Source organism: Phalangium opilio, unplaced genomic scaffold (assembly GCF_054372755.1).
Source record: "Phalangium opilio isolate 3A_F unplaced genomic scaffold, DU_Popi_V2 ptg000081l_1, whole genome shotgun sequence".
Taxonomy (NCBI): Eukaryota; Metazoa; Arthropoda; class Arachnida; order Opiliones; family Phalangiidae; genus Phalangium; species Phalangium opilio.
Window position 1 is genome coordinate 142,205 of NW_028324188.1, and position 21,126 is coordinate 163,330.

A 21,126-nucleotide genomic window follows, 5' to 3' on the forward strand; every position below is an offset into this window, starting at 1 on the left:
TACAGTCATATTTTCCGACTGAGGAGAGGAGGCGAAATAGCCCGGCCTCCTTTTACGTCCCCCCCTTGTATTTTGAAAAGGGGGACTGGGACTATGGCGCGCGAATACTTAGGCATCTTATTGATTCTCCCTAATAAACTAGATATCACTTCTTGGTGTGGTTAAGAAATACCATTATTAAATAAATAATAATAATAAATTTCATTTCTGTGGTTCTAGAGGACTATTTGAAATTTATGATGACGTAATTATTGCCAGAACCAATTAATGGACAGAAAGGAGATGAAGAAGTTGGAGTTTGTAATCGCAAGAATTCAGAAACACCCTGTACATATATATATATATATATATATATATATAGACCATACAAAAAAAGCCTTGTCATTGAGGGGGGGAGGATCCTTGTTTGTGCTTGAAAATATTTGCTCACTAAACTTAAACTTCCCCAAGTTTGAAGAAGAAATAAATAAAGTTGAAGCCAGACTTTTCTTTACGCTTTTGAAGTTTGCTTAAACGGATTATAATACACCTAACAATAGTCTTTCCTCACCTACAACATTTTCTAATTTTTCTTTCAAAGGAAGTACGAGGGGCTACTCAATCCAATTTTAATAGTAGTAGCAGGAATGCATACAGCTACTGCGAATCATTACGTCCCATATATATACCCCATCTTCTTATCTATACGGGTTTTGTGGGAATACAGGGCTTGAAAAATAAATTCTGATGACTTCTTCATATAACTGCGATTTCAAATGTTACAGTTGGTAGCAACGAGAGTTCCTAGGGACGTGTGCAAGGTGCAACAGGCATCGAAATAGATTATATTATTCGCTTGGGTAAAATTCGTCATACATAATGATTAGTCCAGCTAGCTAATCCCACAATAAAAGTTTTGCCTAGATACGTTAAGTGAAAAATGGCACCTACAACAATTCCCAGTACCTGTATGAATTCCTGTTACTATATGGCGTAAAAGCAAGTCTGGAGAGCTAAGATCTTTTCTTTTTCGACCAATCAAAAGGCGTCACAGTCGAAATTAAACATTACTACCCCTTTTACTGCTTTAATAACGTTGGTAGGGCAAAAATCATCAAATCACAAAAATGTTGATATTTAATTAAAACTTATAGCGCGGGTTTATTATTTACTTATGATGTCTAGCAGCAATTTAAATCCTTAGTAGTAAGTTTCCCAAAGCCCTAGCAATACAGAGCAAAGGGATTTTTAAAAAGCTCTTAATTAAACTTACATCGGAGCCAAAATTAATGAACCTAATTAAAGAGCTGTACGAAAAGAGGGGGAGGGGCGTAAAATTAACAAAGGTGGGTTTTGAGGGGGGAGACGAAAGGGGGGAAGGGGAAAATCCGGATTCGGGAAAAGATCAAAGCATAGCGCGTCGAAGTCTAAAAATAAGAAGTTTCCTGTGTATATATATTAAGTAGACCAAGTTGACCTTCATTGTTGACCCCCTATGGAAGTTACAATCAAACCTTAGAAATGTTAAATAGATCATTTTCAAAGGGAAGTGGGCCTGATGTATCGTCTGCTAAAGACGGAAGTTAGGTGAATACAAAGACGTTAGATATGGGCTTCTTCGACGTTACCAGTCCTGCATGCACCAAATTTGGATGGTTCGTATTGTTTGAAGTCATGTCTTAACTTAAGTCTTTGTTGTCCAGTTGACCACATACCCAATCAATGTACCGTCTGTGGTCAACACACCGGACTCTATTTGACCCGCGGACTTTTGACCAAAGGGTAGTTAACTTATTTCGCAGTTGAAAACCAGTTTTATTTCATGCTAAACTTAGTTCATCTTAAGATTGACAAAATAAGGTATTTTCCCTATGTACTTGGTTGCTTGGAAAACATCAAAATTTGCTTTCAAAAAAAAAGAATTTCTTTGAAAAACATCACATCTTGCTCTCAAAGCAAAGACTACAATTGAAGCCACGAGTTACTTTTTATTAAAAAAAACCCTCAAACAGTATTAATCAACTATAATATAATCAATTCATCCATTATAATATCACTTAATTATAGTATTTGATAAGGACGACTTTAACGCGATTAAATTCCTTAGTTCTTTCTTTTTCCTATGGGAATTTGGTAATTTTGGTAGCGTACCAAGCCGCTAAATGACTATCTTCAAAGGCAATCGTTCGCTCAATTAGCTAAATAGAACGCGATGCCTAATAAAAGATCAGTTAGGGTTAGGGGCCAAGGCTTAACGAATGAGAGTTCCAGGTTTTTGGCGGGAAAGGCGAATGACATTTAACCTTCACGTGCCCCGGAGCTAGAGAGAGAGAGAGGGGCATCAACATGTCCAAGGCTTAGTACACTTTATTTTCGAACTTTCAGGAGTAATAAGGTAATATTAGGGGGACACAGAAATAAGAGCCTTCCATTTCCAGGGCTAAGTAAGCCTTTCTTCGTATTACGGCATTCACCGCTAACGATAATGGACTAATAGTAAAAGGTTCCTCTAATCCGCTTTCATTCGTTAAGCCTTGGCCATTCCCTCAACCGGATTCGATGCTAAAATGCCTTAATGGGGGAGAAAGGGTTAAATCTAGTTAAACTAACGATGGAAATTGCTGATTACCTAGAGGATAATCGAGGGTTAAAACGCGCGCTAAGTTGACAGTAGCAAAAGAAGACGCGAGCAATCATTATAGACGTACTTAGGGCTAATAAATAGAACTAATTCGTTAAGCCTTGTTCTTAGTTCTGAAGTTTCGCGCGCGCTTTTAGGGATGATACAGTGTCACGTGCCCTATGAACACTTTGTTAAGCCTATTTTTCAAACTTTGAAATAATTGGCGCGTTTTCTTTAAGCCTAGTTTTCAATTATTGAAATATTCACGTGCTTTCTTGAATAATAATACATAATATCACGTGCTCTGTGAATACTTCGTTAAGCCTATTTTTCAAACATTGAAATAATCACGCGCTTTAAACAACTACTTCTTGTCACGTCATAAGTTAGCACAATGAACCCGAGATATTTTAAATAAAATAGACATTAACTTCAAACGACATAAATATTGAAGTTCCAAAGTTATTTTTGAAATCTCTCGCTAGGAGGCCACGCATTCTTTGAAGGTTACAATTGGGATGCTTTTAAACTATTAAACGTATGTATAGAGGAGAATTTAAGTTCAAAATAGAACGTTTTCAATTTCAAAGGAATATCAGGACTCTCTGTTTGAATCTCATTAAATCTCGGTTTAAATATAGAGGTGTTTTAAAAGATTGCGTTGAGTATTCACGCGACCAACCAAAATCTTTGGAAGGGGAGGGGTTTCGAGAGATAAAAGGGCGGCTAACGATCCTCCACTTTAACCCTGAAATAATTAGAAGATATTTCTAAAGAGATCTTCAACAACGATAGCCAGTTTAAGAAGTATTGTATAATCGAGGAACGTCTAACGTCAACGTGTGTAGCAAAATTATATGAACGTTATCACACCTCAATTTGCTTAAACTCTCGATGCAGTCTCAAGATTTAGACGAGTGCCGAGTTCCTGTTCTATTTTGGTGGGTTCTAAGTGTAATAGACTGGAAACAATAGTGTCAATGATGGGTTTAAGGAATGCGATGAAGTACTAGGGTTTCATTACGCTGTTTCAATTTCGTTAAATAATTAGATTATTTTTCAGAAATATCAGGACCTAGTTATATTTATAATTATCATCTTGAACAATCATCTCGAACCATTTTCATGAAACCCCATCTTCATGAAACCCCATCTTGATGAAACCCCATCTTGATGAAACCCCATCTTGATGAAACCCCATCTTGATGAAACCCCATCTTGATGAAACCCCATCTTGATGAAACCCCATCTTGATGAAACCCCATCTTGATGAAACCCCATCTTGATGAAACCCCATCTTGATGAAACTCCATCTTGATGAAACCCCATCTTCATGAAACCCCATCTTCATGAAACCCCATCTTCATGAAACCCCATCTTCATGAAACCCCATCTTCATGAAACCCCATCTTCATGAAACCCCATCTTCATGAAACTCCATCTTGATGAAACTCCATCTTGATGAAACTCCATCTTGATGAAACTCCATCTTGATGAAACTCCATCTTGATGAAACCCCATCTTCATGAAACTCCATCTTGATGAAACTCCATCTTGATGAAACTCCATCTTGATGAAACCCCATCTTCATGAAACTCCATCTTGATGAAACCCCATCTTCATGAAACTCCATCTTGATGAAACCCCATCTTCCAAGCCTAATTACCTTCATAACCATCTTCCAAATCAAATTATCTTCACAAATATCTTTTAAGGAAATCTTCAAACTATCCATCCTCACTTACAAATAAACAATCAACATCCCAATCAATAATAACAATTGATTACTTTCATTTCACTGTTCATTCCGGTTGAAATGAACTTTATAAAGCCACATTGTATATTTTAACCATAAAGGAAGAGTTGGAAGGAAAGGGGTAGTAGGAGGTCAAAATGGGGCGGGGTTAAACTAAGCTCGAATTATTCGCGGTAAACAATGAAAACTGAGCTGGTGCGGTATCATCGTTCTCTAACCAAAACCCGCAGCCTTTACTTTAGTAAAAGTGTGAATTAGTTCGCTAAGAAAGCGTTAATTAAACCAAAACCTTAGACAGAACGTCTTAATTGCTTACTTCCCGCCTTTACACCTATTAAACCTTAAAATGCGAATACGGAACTTAGCTTCTGTGTTAAAAATTTGCATAAATGCAAAAGAGCTGGCAGAAAACCACGTGGGAAAGGTAAAAACCGAGGGGTCTAACACTGACAAATAAGATTTAATTATCTCACTTTAAAATAAATAATTTATTATACTTAACTGTGTAAATATTTTCTGTTTATATTAGTAAAAATATTAGGTTGAATTGTAAGTTTAATTTCGTAACTTACTTCATTAATATAAATAATATTTATATTTATATTAAGTATCCATTCCCTCGGAATGAGCCTTTTGAAGCACGAGAAAAGGGAAAGCACGTGTATAGAGCAGGAAATAATCTAAGAAAGGGTACATTTTAACCCGTGTCTATAAGCCAAAATAAGCCCAAACCAAGATTGAATTTCTCTGTATATATTTTTATAGCTAACTTCTAGATTCTCGAGAGGTTCCAGCTCCCTCGGTTTCGGTGGTGCTTATGTAAGCAGACGAAAAATATAAACCAACTTTAGAGATAAAAATTTTTAAGGACTTCGCCGCCAAAGTGAGATTACACAATTATAAAAGGTACATTTTGACCTTTTAACCTTTCTAAATAGAGTCAGGTAAGACTGTAGTAATTTTTTCTTATATAAAATAATAATAATAAATATTTCTTGACGCCATTAAAGCAAAAATACTTGACGTTGTCAGTCTTTAAAAAAAAATTATAATAAAAACGTGAACGGCAACGTCTAACTTGCAACATATTTTAACTTCTTTTCAAAAACGTATAAAGTTCTGAAGAAAAATGGTTAGTGTTGCACAAGTTTAAACGGGCTGAAGAAATTTCCTCAACTTGTTTCATAACTTTAACTGCGCATGCGCTTTAGGGTTGCCAATAATTTGTTATTAAAGCATCATGGGTAATTGGACACTAAATATTTACTGAATCTAACAGATTACTACAAACTTTTCAGGACTTCTGTAGTAAAAAGCGATTGGTTTGAAAACCACACGTCACAAACGACTGGCAACACCTGTATTTACATATTATCACTAATCAGGGCACCACGTGACCTTTACCCGCCTTTAACAATGGTGTCAAGTAACCTCTTTCGTTATTCTAAGAAAATTCTGTTGGCGAAATGATGAACTAAGAAGATATATTCAAATGTAACCACTTTAAAAATGCAACGCAAAACTATGCTATGGTAAGTCAGAAGCGCTATGGTAAGTGTTCTTTATTATAGGTAGAGTATAGTTTTATTCGTATTGCAAACTGCAGCTGGGATTAAGTTAGGCCAAGGCTTAGGGATCGCGAAAACGACTTATCCAAACAAACACAGCACGGAAAAAGAGTCCACTTCGTCCCAAGGATAACCCACTTTTTCGTTTATAGTGTGGTCAAGAAGTGATATCTAGTTTGTTAGGGAGAAGGTATAAATTCGCCTCCACATTTAAAATCTAGCTTTATCTCCAGTCCAAACGTTACGTAGGTCCGGAGTTGATCCCCGCCGCCTCTAAATTACAAGCAGCATCTCATTGGTTCTTGAAAACTCACGTCAGCGCGACCAACGCGAATGACGAAAATTACAGTCATATTTTCCGACTGGGGAGAGGCAGCGAAATAGCCCGGCCACCTTTTACGTCCCCCCTTGTATTTTGACAGGGGGACTGGGACTATGGCTGCTCGCGAATACTTAGACATCTTCTCCCTAATAAACTAGATATCACTTCTTGGTGTGGTTAAGAAAAACCATTTCTAGGCTCACACAATTTCATTTCAATCTCACCAACGTTAGCTAAAAAATATAAGATATCAAAAATTTACCTAGAGCCTATTTTGAACGTGAAAAAATGCCATTAACATTTTTTCCCTAGCCAAGGTTTAGACCACAATGAAGTTTCACAATCTTATGTTGCCTACCAAAAGAAAATATATATTTATTTACATGTCTACTAGCACCTACAACTAAATCGAATCTATGCTTGCTAATAATCACTCCAATTGAAGCAATTAAAATATAATCATTCTAACTCATTAATTAATTTTTCCCGTGTGTCAATTATGAGCATGCAGGCTCAAAATTCAACATGAATTAACAAATTATGTCACCAATCACCAACCGAATTGGAGCAGTTGTTGGCTACTGCTATTTTCTGCAGCTGGGTATAGAGGGAAATTAAATGTGATGACAAAGATAACAGTGCATACAGTAATATGTGTATAATATTAAAGTAGACCTGATTACAATCACTGATTGATTGGTCAAATTGGTCTACAGACAAATTAAGAAGCTAGAATGAGAGAAAGAGACTCTAAATTTCCTTGTAAAGACTAGACGAAGAAGGGGGCCAATTTATGTTAAGAACTTCCACTTCTTTGCTAAGCAATTTAGGACCATCATTGTTGAATTGGTCGCGACAGGAAGTGGATAGCTATAGCCAGCTACAAGACGTACTTCAATAATAGCTAAGTGCGGTGAGACTTTAACAGGCTAAAAAAATGTACAGCGCAAAAATGTCTTTCCTAACGTTTAAAATCTAGTTTATTTCAGAACATATTCTAAGTTCTTTGTGTGGGGAGAAAATTTTCTCAAGTGGAATTTATTGATCTTTTTTTTTTCTTACGTAAAATTTTGCACAACTTTAGGTTTTGTTCGCATTACGAATTTTATTTAAAATGTTTTCGCACGTACAATTTTATTTCTATAATAAATTGGTTGTTGGTGAAATAGGTAATGATTAAAATTGTTAGTTTTACGATGGATTTTAGTGTAAATATCGACGTCAAAAAAGAGCGTGCGTTCAGAAGCGGGTACCGAAAGCACCGGTTACGTATAATAATGTTATCGGTTTATCTCACTGAACACAGTTAAGAACGTCATTAAAAAATGTTTATTTTACGATCTATTGGTTTATAACCAATAATGACGTCAAAAATGTGCGTTCAGATGCGGTTACCGAAAGAACCGGTTATATATAATCATGCGTGACCGGTTTCTCTCTATGAACGCAGATAAAAACATCACTAAAGATCAGTTTTTAAACTTTGAACAGCCTTTCTTAACACTTCTCGTAATGAACGTCTAATTATTCTTAGATTTATGCTTTAAATACACACACAAACACACAGAACTAATTTCCAATAAGGCATAGATGGCAGGCAGTACATGTTACACTCCTATTTGAAACAATACAGTTGAAGGCAAGGGATGCCATCATACGACTCCCAACTAAATTAAACGCCGACATTAACAGCTGTAGTGAAAAACAGCATGGGGTAAACGCGCAGTTAGTGACGTTGGTACAGACGTAATTTATATACACTCACCATGTGGTCTAGTTTATATAAGGCTGGTCATTCATACGTTGACCATTTACTGAGATATCGAAGTTACAATTAAGCTTGCCTTGATTATAAACAGAATGAAGAGATCCTATTTTTTTTTTATACCAATAACCATGGAACTTATAAACGTTCCCTGTATAGGGGACGGGAAAACTGGACTGAACTGAACTGTACTGGTAGAGAAGGGAAGTAAATGAATGTATTCCCCCTAAGCTTAAGTCTTGCCAACTAATTTGGTAACGCAAAAAAAAATAATTTCTTGATTTGCCTGTCCTCTTCAGAATATTTTTACATACAAAGTCCATGTTCAACTGGAAGTCGCAAACGCATATTTGGTTACTAAAGGTCAAACTCCGTTACCGGGGTCATATCAGACACTCTACCAGTAGTAGCAGTAGTAATAACATAAGATATTTTGGCCATCCATAAGTTTGTTAAGTCTGGTAACTTAGAAACTGGAGCTTGTAATTTTGAAGTGAGTGAGGTAGGTCATAGATTCGAGGTAAAGCGACGTACGCCTGGTGTATGAGGGCGCTGCTGTCAAAGGCCTAATTAGTAATGCATCGACTAAATAGGAGAGCTAGATGGAACTTAAGTCCTGATACAAAATTAATTAACCACCACCGAGTGTAGTAAGTACTTCAATTGACTCGCTTCCGTCGTTCTCCTTCTCGAACTAGTTATCTCGAGAACTGTAAGTCTCTAGGAGGTAGCATTACGAATAGTATAGCTAGTGTCACACTTATCATGGAACATATCTTATAAACTTATGGTGGTAGTAATAGTAAAGGCCCTAGAGTCTAGGGAGCTTGGATGAAACGAGGCGTTGAGTACACACACAAAATGTCCATGACGGCCAGGCAGAGCCGAGAGACCCGAAACGTCAATCGGCGAAAAGGGCCGCTTTAGATAAACACAATCAAACTCTCCTCTCCCTTTCCAGATCAAAACTTTAAAACCCCCTTAGGGAAAAATCGTCTGCTAGAAAACTTCTCAGGAAGTGAAAAATACTCATAATTTTAAGCATTTTATCTAAATACACTTGACGCGTGTGACATTACTTCCATCAATTGTGAAAGCGTGTGAAAGAGCGCGTGCATTTTAAACTTTAAAAATAGGCTTAAGTAATATTAAGTTACATATTAACAAAGCGGTGGGAGAAAAAAATAAAGAAAATGCAAAAGCTTAACAAATTTTTGAAACTTATAATTTTCTAGTGCTTCTAATACTACGACTCGAGATGTTTAAAGTTAAGTTCTAGCTGGAAAGAAAGTGTATTAAAAATAAGTGGAAAAGAAAAGAGAAACCATAGACTTTGTACCACTAAAAGAGGACCGGCAAATTAAGAAATTATATTTAGCATAAATTATAATTACAGGACTTCAGCTTAGAGGGGAATAAATCCATTTACTTCCCCCATCCTTCACTGTGAGCCTATCTTTAAACAGAGTGATTATACTTAAAAAATTACTTAATTTCTTGATTGAAAATTTTCCCGTCCCCTATATATTGGATCATATATAATATCCATGAAAGCAATTCAATCAGGGCATAGTCGATATAGAACTTTTGAAAAATAATTCATCTCCGTCTTCCATCTTGTCATTATTTTAATGTGAAATGGACATAATGGTTTTTCCTTATTCTTATTTTTTTTTTCTTATGAAAATTGATGATGCAAATAAACTAGACTAGACCATACATAGACACACACTTTCGTGACAACGCAAAACCTTAACCGTTGCTGCTTAAAAGGGTTCGACGCGTCGTGGGCGTAAACGGGGTTCTAGTCTTACTCTTAAGATTCTTTTGGAAAAGTTAATTTTTAACCAAAAAAACCAAAAATAAATACAAAATTTAAAATTGCACCCTTCATAACGGATTAATTCCGCGGTTTTTCTATTATAAAAGTGACGTCTGTTAGATGTCAAATATGGGGGAGGAAATATACCCTTTTAAAAAGTCTGGGGAGAAGGGGTTAAAATAGCGTCTGAACGTCCGGTATCACGTGGTTCATCCAAAGATTATTTAAAAGATAAATTAAGATATCTCTTTAAACACCAAACGGACCATTCAAATTTGATGGTGAACTGGCTAACTTTGGAAGCCTTATCTAACGTCTTTAGATATCCACATATCATCCTAGAACACGTGACACTAGAGGTTATTTACATCTTTCAGGAGTTATGTCTGCTCGGCAAAGAGCGAATAAATAACAAGCAAGGCGAATATTCGTTGGTATACTTCGGGGGAAATAGAGATTAAGAAAGTAGAGGTAAAATAAAATCGGGGTATGATTCTAACACCTAACCTTTCAACTTTAACCTTCTCGGATTATGTAAATTCAATTCCCCCAAGCCGCCCAACTTTCTCTTCCAACCTGCACCCCATAAAAAGGGTACCACCGGGAAAGGGGGGGCTAACCTTTCCGAAAAAATCTTATTAATGCTAAAGCCTCTTTACTCAGAGGCCGTTACGTTTGAAAGGGATAGTCGTAAGACCAGCGGATTTTGAAATGCCCCAGTAAGGGATGCGTGCACCATTGAACCCTCTAACACAAGTTATGGATAAAGCTACCTTTTTGGCCATACATACTATCCCTTTAAGGGGCTGAAGCCAGTAAAGAAAAAAATTAAATGGGTATAAGAAAACCTTTTTTTTCTTTTGCAAAGGCTTATTCTTCCACTTTGCATTATCATCTCACTCACTTTATCGCCCACCTGTTTCTATAGACAATTCCATAAATTTCAGAAGAGAAGCAAGAAGCCAAACACCACAGGGACAAGGGAGAGATATTTTACCTTCTTGGGTTACTTTCCTGACGCCAAGCACCACCGCTAGAGGTAGCCAGCGCGAGTCGTGACCTCGGGTGAACTTCTGGTGTTGGCTCTTGGTTGGTGCCAGCGAAAATAAGTTACCTAAGGCCTGTGTGTGTTGGTTTCTCTACAAGTAATTAATGAAATAGTCTATAATAAAAGAAAAAGGTGCTAGACCAGACTAGGCTAGGGTAACTTCATTGCAATCGAAATGATTCCAAGATCACTCCAGAATGAGCTCTTGGAGACTTGGAGTAGTAGATTTGGTGTTCAAAACTGCCTAATCTACTCCCACTATCTCTTAACCTGGATTTTCTTAGGATTTCAGACCATTTTTCTTTTCAACCAATCATGGATGGATCTTATAAATGTTCCCTATAGGGAATGGGTTTTGAAACTGTTTTGAACTGGACTGGTAGAGGGCACATGCATTCAAGTTTACTTTGTCCACTTGCAAATTAAAATATAAATAATAAGGGATTAACGGTACCCCCCGTAAGCCCGAGTGTGTAGCGTGGTAAACATTTCTACAGGCCATAGAGTTAACAAGGGGTTGTTTGACCCTAAATGTTGGTTTCTCCCGCCATGTTTCAATAATAATTTATGCCAACTAATTTGGTAACGCGAATAATTAATTTCTGGTCCTTTTTAGGATTATAGAGTCCATGGTCTTGCAATCATAATTTATTCCAACTAATTTGGTAACGCAAAACAAACTTATTTATGCTTAAAAATTCATTGATTACTAAAGACGAAACAAACTCCAATGTATTTAAGTATCAAAAGAAATATTTCGATTGTATAAACAATATTTAAACATAAAATTATCTTTAATTTTCTTCTCAAAATAAAAAAGAAGAAAACTCGGTCAAAATTATTTTAGTAACAAAATTCCTCCGAAAGTTCCAATTTGATAATAATATTACAGACATTCGTAGTAATATCCTCATCAAGCCTTGGGAATTAATTAAAGAAAAACAAAACTAGATTTCTCCATTAAAAGATTGGGAAATTAATATAATAAGCTGTATAGATATTATAACTGATGATGGAATGAAAACATACGGCGTATTAATATTAAAAAGAAAAATATTAAACCAAAAATACTTCTCTCAGAGATAGAAGTAAGGAATAAAAAGAGATGTTCAAGGCATTCCTCTAGAAGTTCTTAGAAAATAAAAAAATATATTTTCTGGGATTTCGGTTAAAGAAGAACCGAAGAAAAATTAACTGACACGAGATTAAAGTTCATCCCATGTTGAGTTTGCAATAAGTGGTAATACAAAGGTAATATCAGAAGGGGATAATACTGAAGAAGTGTGACACTCTGTAGAAGTCCTCTTAATATTCTTTAGTTATGAAATTACATGATTCTTCCCAGGCTGACCACCTTTTTTTTGTTAATTAAATTTGGTCTCCAGCTCATCAAACTTAATTAAGATGGGTATATAACAATTGCACTGTGCTAGGGTGAATTCTAAAATTACTGTTTGGTATTTACTAAATCCTCAGCAATCAATCAATTAACCCTGCACAAATCTTGATTGTCTTGACGTGGATGGGACAAAATTAACACACGAGCGCATGCGTGGGCCTTGGTTGGCAAATAGTTACAGCGCTAATAGAGTAGTAATTATGATTGGGATCCCTATTTACATGGCGTATGTGCATGATTCGGAATTTAGTAACCTTACTATAATAAAACTGTTAATTCTGATGTTGGTTAGGAAGAATCATGTTACAATTATGAAGCGTTAGGGATATTAAGGTCTCAAGCCCAGCCCACAAACCCTGCATAGAAATTAACATAGGGCACAATGATTCCTAGTAGATGTATGTATTCCTGCATTATGTTATAGCCTTTTAAACGTATTGTAGAACTGAACTCAAAGCTCGGAATGAACTGTTAAGGATGAAGTGGTAAAAAAATTATCAGGAATATATAGACTAGTTTTTTCTATACATTGAACATATAGTTCATTGCAATCTTGGTTTGAGTAACGTTTAAGTCGTAAAATAAGATGTTTTCAACTTGGAATTGGGCTACAAGTAAGATTGAAAATGTTACTATAGTAGATATATCGTGAGAGTTTTCAAAAAATGTGTTGAAAAAGCGGGGATCTTAAGCCTTTGACAGCGTGTCAGAAACAGGTGAGAGGGAAAAAAAAGGAGGGGCGAGATTCGGAGCTGGAGCTTAAAAAAATAATACAGATGGTAACACGTCGGTAAAGATCGACCATGAATAGATTCATTTCTCACTTTAAACAGATAGGGTGTACTTCCCAAAAAGGAATAACACCCTGTATATTCATAAGAAAACATAATTTATTCATGATAATCCTCTAATATATATATAGAAACTCGAGTGTTAAAATGTCGTAACTATCATGTATAAAAACAAAAGTATCACAGGAATACATACAGCTACTAGGAATAATTGTGTACGTGCCATTTTAATTTCTCAACGTATCTAGGCAGCTTCTTTTGTGGGAAGAGCTAGATAGACTAATCATTATGTATGACGAATTTTACCCAAGCGAATAATATAACCTATCTCACCCCCTGTTGCACCTTGCTCGCCTAGGAACTCACTCGCGTTGCTACCAACTGTAACTTTTGAAATTACAGTTAGAAAGACGCCATCAGAATTATTAATAAGTGTGACGACGTGTAGTAAGTTCTCAAGCCCAGTATAAATACAAAACCCGAATTCATTGAATTAACATAGGCGCAATAATTCCTAGTAGCTGTATTTATCCATGCTATCATTTAAATGCAACCCTATTTTAAATTGCAAGAGTACTTTGACAAAAAATTTGGCTATCCTTAAACTAACAAGAAATTCAATTAACTCCTTTTCCGGTGAGGCAACGGGGCGCAATGCATGCTGGGAACCAAAAAAAAAAATTCCCGGTGAGATAACCAAAAAAAAAATAAAAAATAAAAAGGAATAAAGACTAAAGAAGCCTTTTAAGAAAATAAAATGCTAATTGAAATGAAATATACATCGTATCAAAGCCAACTTGATAAGAACTACTTTTCTTTCTTAGGGTATTTATCATTGCGTATCCCTACATTCTTTAATCAACTACGTTTGCATTAAGTCATTAGTTTTAAAAGCTAAAAGGACAATTATCTCGCCGGGCTTCTAAAGCTGGTTTTAATTTTGTTAAAAGAGTATAACTATAAAGATTTTTAAAAAAGGATGTATTTTTCGAATATAAATTAACCCGACCCTAGTCAGCCACCCATCTTGTTTTACCAAGGGGTTTTGACGTCACAATGGTGCGTTCAGTCGCGAGTACCGATATTATCGGTTACTTCGACCGAACGCACCAAACAACGTGCACTGAATAAAAATAAGTTTTATAGATTTTCTACATAATTAGCTGAATTTTGACGTGCGTTCAGCTGCGTGTACCGATATTATAGGTTATCCGATCGGTTACTTCGACTGAACGCACCCAACAACGTGCACTGGATAAAAATAAGTTTGATAAATTTTGAACATCATCAGTTGGTTTTTGACGTGCGTTCAGCTGCGTGTACCGATATTATAGGCTACAAGATCGGTTACTTCGACTGAACGCACCTAACAACGTGCACTGTATAAAAACGTTTTAAATTTTGAACATTAGTTGGTTTTTGACGTGCGTTCAGTTGCGTGTACCGAACAAGAAAAAAAACCCGGTTATACATAATGATAAGATTGCGTTTTCCTTTGTCAAACGCGGCTAATAAAATTTAAGTTTGATTGAATTCCCAAGTTGTAGGTTGTACAAAACGTCCTTATCTCCTACTGAACTCAAATTTTTAAAACGTTCTCAGTTCTTTTATGGGTTCTTGGATGTCTTAGTCTTAGCTTTATTTGTTTTTTTTTTTGTTTCAAAATAAAAAGCAAAAACAAAAAATTTGTGGGGAAAAATATACCAAAGTAAAAATGTTTCTTTTAGAGTCAGTTGGAAAATGTTGAAAACTTACATTTTTATTCAGTTTTCTATCGAAGGTCGTTTGTTGAGTTTATTTGTTTAAAGAAAAAACAAACAGAGAAAATAGTATTATGGAATAGAAAGCGTCTTAATTTATCTCGAATTACTGCTATCATAAGTTTATAAGATATGTTCCATTTATAAGTTTGTTAATCTCTGGTAACTTAGAAACTGGAGCTTGTAATTTTGAAGTGAGTGAGGTAGTTCATAGATTCTAGGTAAAGCGACGTACGCCTGGTGCACGAGGCGCTGCTGTCAAAGGCCTAATTAGTAGTCCAGACTAAATAGGAGCTAGATGGAACTTAAGTCCTGATACAAAATTAATTAACCACCACCGAGTGTAGTAAGTACTTCAATTGACTCGCTTCCGTCGTTCTCCTTCTCGAACTAGTTATCTCGAGTTGTAAGTCTCTCAGTAAGCATTACGAAGTATAAGTAGTGTCAAACTTATCATGGAACATATCTTATAAACTTATGTAGTGTCAAACCAATCAAAGACAGCCTCAAATTAGCCCAAAAAAATCTGGAAAAAACCCGTAACATTCTATTCCTAAACCATTTTCTTTTGCTCAAAAGATAAAAAAAATCAAAGAAAAATCATTGAAGTTGGTTGGCACGAAGCTATTGTCAAGGGAATAAAAAATCGAATCTTCGCGACATAAATAGACTATTTTGGTTTAAAAACAGAGCGTTTCTTATCGAGGGTTGCTATGTATTTTACAAAAAAACAAGTAACTATAAATAAGGCAAAGGCTTAACCATTGGAGTGTGGCGTATTCAATCAAAATGGTTTATGAAACATTTTTCTTAGGATGAAAAATTTTGGGGGTTAAAAAAAATACGCAAGTAACTCACAATTTACTCAGGTTTCTACTGCCAAAGGGCGAGTTATAGTAAATTTGGGCGGTGTTAAAATAAAAACAGTATTATTCTACTACAACCTAGTGGTTTCCCCACTATAACTACTATTACAGAAATATTACCACAACTAAGCACCCAGGATGAGTTTAAGCTATTTAAGGTGGGGGATTGAAATGGAAACAGTATTATTCTACTGCAATCTAGTGGTTACCCCCTATAACTATAGTATTATTCTACTGCAATATAGTAGTTTTACCCCTATAACTACTATTAAAGAAATCTTACCACAACTACAGAAAAAGTTATAGCTATTGAGATGGGGTTTAAATTTAAACAGTATTATACTACTGCAATATAGTAGTTTTACACCTATAACTACTATTAAAGAAATATTACCACAAATACAGAGTAAATTATACCTATTGAGATGGGGTTTATATTTAAACAGTATTATACTACTGCAATCTAGTCGTTTCCCCCTACTATACCTTTAGTATTATACTACTGCAATATAGTAGTTTTCCCCCTACACCCACTATCACAGAAACTTTACCACAACTACTAAACTTAGTTTCGAACTATATTTACTTGTGTTCACCCCGACTTGTCTGAAATTAGGTAAAAATCTTTTATAATAAAAATCACCCTAAATGCAATGACAGTTTTGTGATCTAAGGTTGACTTTAAAAATTACTCCATACGAGGAGGGAAAGAAAGTAAAGGTCAAATTTGATTTTACCCATCATGCACCACAGGAACCTTTCAATCCCAAGCTATACAACCATCACCAAGAACTTGTTGATCTGGGGGATGGGGGTGAATGTCACGTGGTAGTCTGTCGCTTAAGGCACGTTCAACCGGAGATCATAACGTTTCACTCCCTAATTGCAACATTATCAAAGCTATCCTTACACAATGATTCCTAGTTACTTTATGTATTCCCAGTATTGCAAATTGAAGTTGGGACAAAAAATAAACTGAACCGGCACCTAATACTACTTTTAATACGTTTAAAGGCTATTCAGTGCCATTTCTCTATAATTTCTCATCAAGGGATGTATACTTTTTGTTGATTTAGGTACTGCGCTTAGTAAAAAGGGTCACTGATTTTGACAGCCAGTCCAAACCTCGTCTAATTAATGATTGTAACTCGTTAGAATGAAAGAACTACTTCTTCCTCTACGGCCTTTTATATGCAGTATAAATCCGCAATACCCTTCCCTTCAATACAACACAAAATCAAACGCCTAAACATTTTGCTATTAACAGGAAAAGGGTTAAGATTCTATCTTCGAGTAAAGGCAGTTGCTTAACTTTGGTAGTATTAGGATCTATCGCGAAGAAAGCACGTGGTGTCATTACCTTTAAAAGTGGCACGTGAAAAGGTACTTTCATATAAAAGAGTTCATTTTTAGAATGTGTGTAGTTTAGTATAAGAAAACAAGGGTTCTTTGTGAAGATCTTTACTCTTTTCAAGATTGGATCTAGAGAAGGGGGTTTTTTTTTTACTTCTTGGTCTTAATTCAAAATGTTTTTAATGAGTTAAGCAAACTTTCTCGTGCACACAAAATTTTTCTTAGGAGAAAAAGTCTTTTGAAAAATATTCTAAAACTAACAATTAGCGATGAAAAGTTTTCCCCCAGTTTTTAATTAATATTTGAATTATTAAAAGGAAAAGTTAATTTTAGATTCTTACTAAGAACTAAGATTAAAACTTTTTTATGAAAATAATTATCTATCTTAAATTAGAAAGTTTAAATAATATTAATTTTTGATATCGTTTAATTTGATTTTTGTATTTTAACTTTTTTATACAGCGCCTGGTCGGTAGCTTTGCGCTGAATACGTGTGTAAGGCAGTGTAAACATTTCTACAGGGGCTCGTAGGATTAACATGGGCTGAGTTTCCCCTAAATGTTGACTTTCCTCTATTACTTTTTTTTCTGAATTATGGCGGGAAATTAATAAAATCCGCGAAATTATGGCGGGAAATTAAAAAATCCGCGAAATTATGGCGGGAAATTAAAAAAATCCGCGAAATTATGGCGGGAAATTAAAAAATACGCGAAATTATGGCGGGAAGTTAAAAGAATTCACCAAATTATGGCGGGAAATGTAAAAACCCATGGAATTATGGTGAAAAATATAAAATAGGTTTAAAATATGGTGGGAAATGTAAAAACCCATGGAATTATGGTGAAAAATATAAAATAGGATTAAAATATGGTGGGAAATTTAAGAAAATACAGTGAAATCTCTCATTTCAAAACATTAGACACTTCTACCCATTCCAGTCTTAAGTATTGGAGTAGAACGGTCACGTGGGGCCGATTTCTACATTGAAACAAAACATAAAAAAGGTGCGAAATCCAATACACATTGGGCGCCCACGGTCATATACATTTGAAGAGTTTTAGCGATAAACATTTTGACAGAGAGAGAGAGAGGGAAACCAAGTTAAATTGCCAGTAAAACGTAAGGGCTACCAATAAGGTTAAGACAACGATTGAGAAATGTTAGGTTAACCTGTCTTTAGATAAAAATGGCGGGAGAAGGCTACAAAATTGTCTATATGGAAAAGGGCGCGAAATTCTGGTATAGCAGCACGAGGCAATCTAAAAGAGCGGGAAAAGAGAATAGAGTTCGTGTACTCCACGCGAGTTTGTTGATTTTCCTCTCGAGAAATCAGACGTTGCTGTACAAAGAAAATTGCTTAAGGAATAGCAGAGAGTCCGTCCAAAAATTAATTTAAATTCCTTATAGGATAAATAGGATTTTTTCCACCGGAATTATAGGATTCTATAGGAGAAAAAATCATGTGTTTTTATAGGAAAATATGGCAACAAAAATGCTCATAAATTAATGCGTTTCTATAGGAAAATACTGGAATAAAAATGCTCATAACACTGTTCATAAGTTTCTATGCCTTTCCGTATTTTCTATGACATCATAGCACGCGGGAAAAGTGGGGGAGTAAGGGGGGAGGGATTCAAAGCTCGAGAGGGGAGGGGCGCGTGCGTCTTTTAAATTATCATCCTTATTTATTTTCCCGCGCGCGCCTTTCTTGATCTGGCGGAATTTTTTTATATATATAGGCTTATACAGCACTACTACTATAACTTCACTTCGGTGGGGTCTCAGGTGGGATTATACTGAAACGAATGAGGTAGAAAATTGGGCAACATGTTTTACAATAAAAAAGCATAGCCACTAAAATTTATTTTAGAATCCGTTCCTGTTATTTACGAGGATAGATCTTTTTAAGAGTTTCGGCTTTTGTTTTAAATTTATAATACAGCCAAAGATATTTTTTTAAATTTATGTTTTAAATTATGTATGAGATTTACTACACGCACAGACACACACGGTTTAGGAGGGAAATAGTAGAACTAGCGTTTAACGAGATTACAAGGAATTGGAACCAGCCCCCTAAAATAAAACGGGGGTCATAAATAATTACATATCTTATAAAACTTAAATTATAAATATAAATATAATATAATACCTTTTCGTTTCTAGAATAAAGAATATTTCGCGATGAAATAAATATAAGGAATAAACTGTTGGAGATAATTAGGTTAAATTTAATTTAAATTAAATTAAATATTAAAATAAGTAATTTAAATAAAATTTAAAAAATAAAATTTCAATATGCCTAACAATGTTTAGGTGCACTTGATGACCTTCGACCTATATTTTGAATTGCTATCATTGACCTATCATCCATTTTACAAGTTCCTGACTTTTCCACGCTGTAACAAACTATACTACATTTTTCGTAGGCGGGGCTTCGATTCCTGACGTCATTAATAACCAAATAACGCATAAAGAAGCACAGTGACGTAACAAAGCGAGCCACACAAAAGACACGTTATAATAAAACGGGTACTTACATTTTAAGGACGATCGAATCCAAAGACGATGAAAATTTTACACGCACAAAAACGCGCACAAACACGATGCTAACCTTTCAAAAAGCTAAACTGGTTTTTTAAAAACTAATTAACCCGCGACGCGACTTAAAAGTGTCTATTTTTTCAATATAAAGTTCACGATAGACAGTTTGTAGGTTTCCAGATAGGACCGTAATAAACTTGATTGGCCTCGATTTACTCAATGTTTCAAGGTGACATGATCACGTGACTTCCAGATGTGCGCTTTATAGGGAAAGGGACTATGGGACGCTGCGCTTTGCCTGAAATTTTTCGTTAATGCGCGCGCAACATTTAGGTTACAATTGGCCTATGGGACGCGGCGCTCTGACCTGACAGCTGGGAAAGGGACTATGGACGCAGCGCTCTGACCTTAAAGTTTGCTTATTCGCGCGCCAACATATGTACTCACCCAATATTTTCGGCATCCCGATGAACTCGTAGATAACCGCAATTCGCGTCAAGTTCAAATGTAACCGCACCAGAAAAGTTAAAGTTCACGCAAAGTATAAGCAACCCGATATAAAAAAATACCGCGGGAACCACAGTGACGTCATTTTAGATCTTTACGGTTTGGTTCCCGCGTTCCTCCGTGCACTAGACCGCTCAAATCTTGATGGTCAAACGTGACCCACCCAAGAAATGTCCATCGTGACGTCATTCAGTCAAAAAATAATAAAAAAAAGACCTGAAATTAAAATCAATTCCTTAACACCCTAAAATTTATTTACTTTGATTAAATACTAATTAATTTAACTAACTGAAGGTCAAACTAAAATATTAAATAACCAACGAAATTAATCTAATAAAAATTATCACGTTTACCAAGAAACTAATTAAGGTTTATTAAAACAATGGCGTATTTGTACGGATTCTTCAATATTAATAAAAATACTAAATGTAAGTTTTAATATAAGAATTTATCTAATTAATCAATCAAGTTGGGGTACCATATGTATAAAGGATAATATAATTTAACTATAGATTAAGGGACCGACGTAGGTCCCATAATGGCTTCGAAATAGCCTGGGAGGACATTTCTATGATCCAAACAACAGAGGGACCTTAAAAATATACCTTGCACGGTAAATAAAATAAACAATGCTTTGAACTAATTAAGTCAGTAATTTTAAAAAATACGATAAGTACTAAATAGACATAATTATTTTATTTCAAAATACCAAAATACCGATACTAAATTAAGTAGAGAAACTAAATCAAAAAGGCCTTAGTCTATATATATAATAACAGGAATAAATACAGCCACTAGGAATAATTGTGTAGTCACTCAACGTATATAGGCAAGCCTTATGGGAGGAGCTATCTATACTAATCATTATATATGGCGAATTTTACCAAAGCGAATAATATAGCCTTAGGAAGACACCATCTGAATTATTAATAGGCGTGACGTGTATAGTAAGTTCTCATGCCCCGCCCACAAAACCCGAATTCATAGAAATTAACACGGAAAATAAGGGGGTACGTTATGATTCCA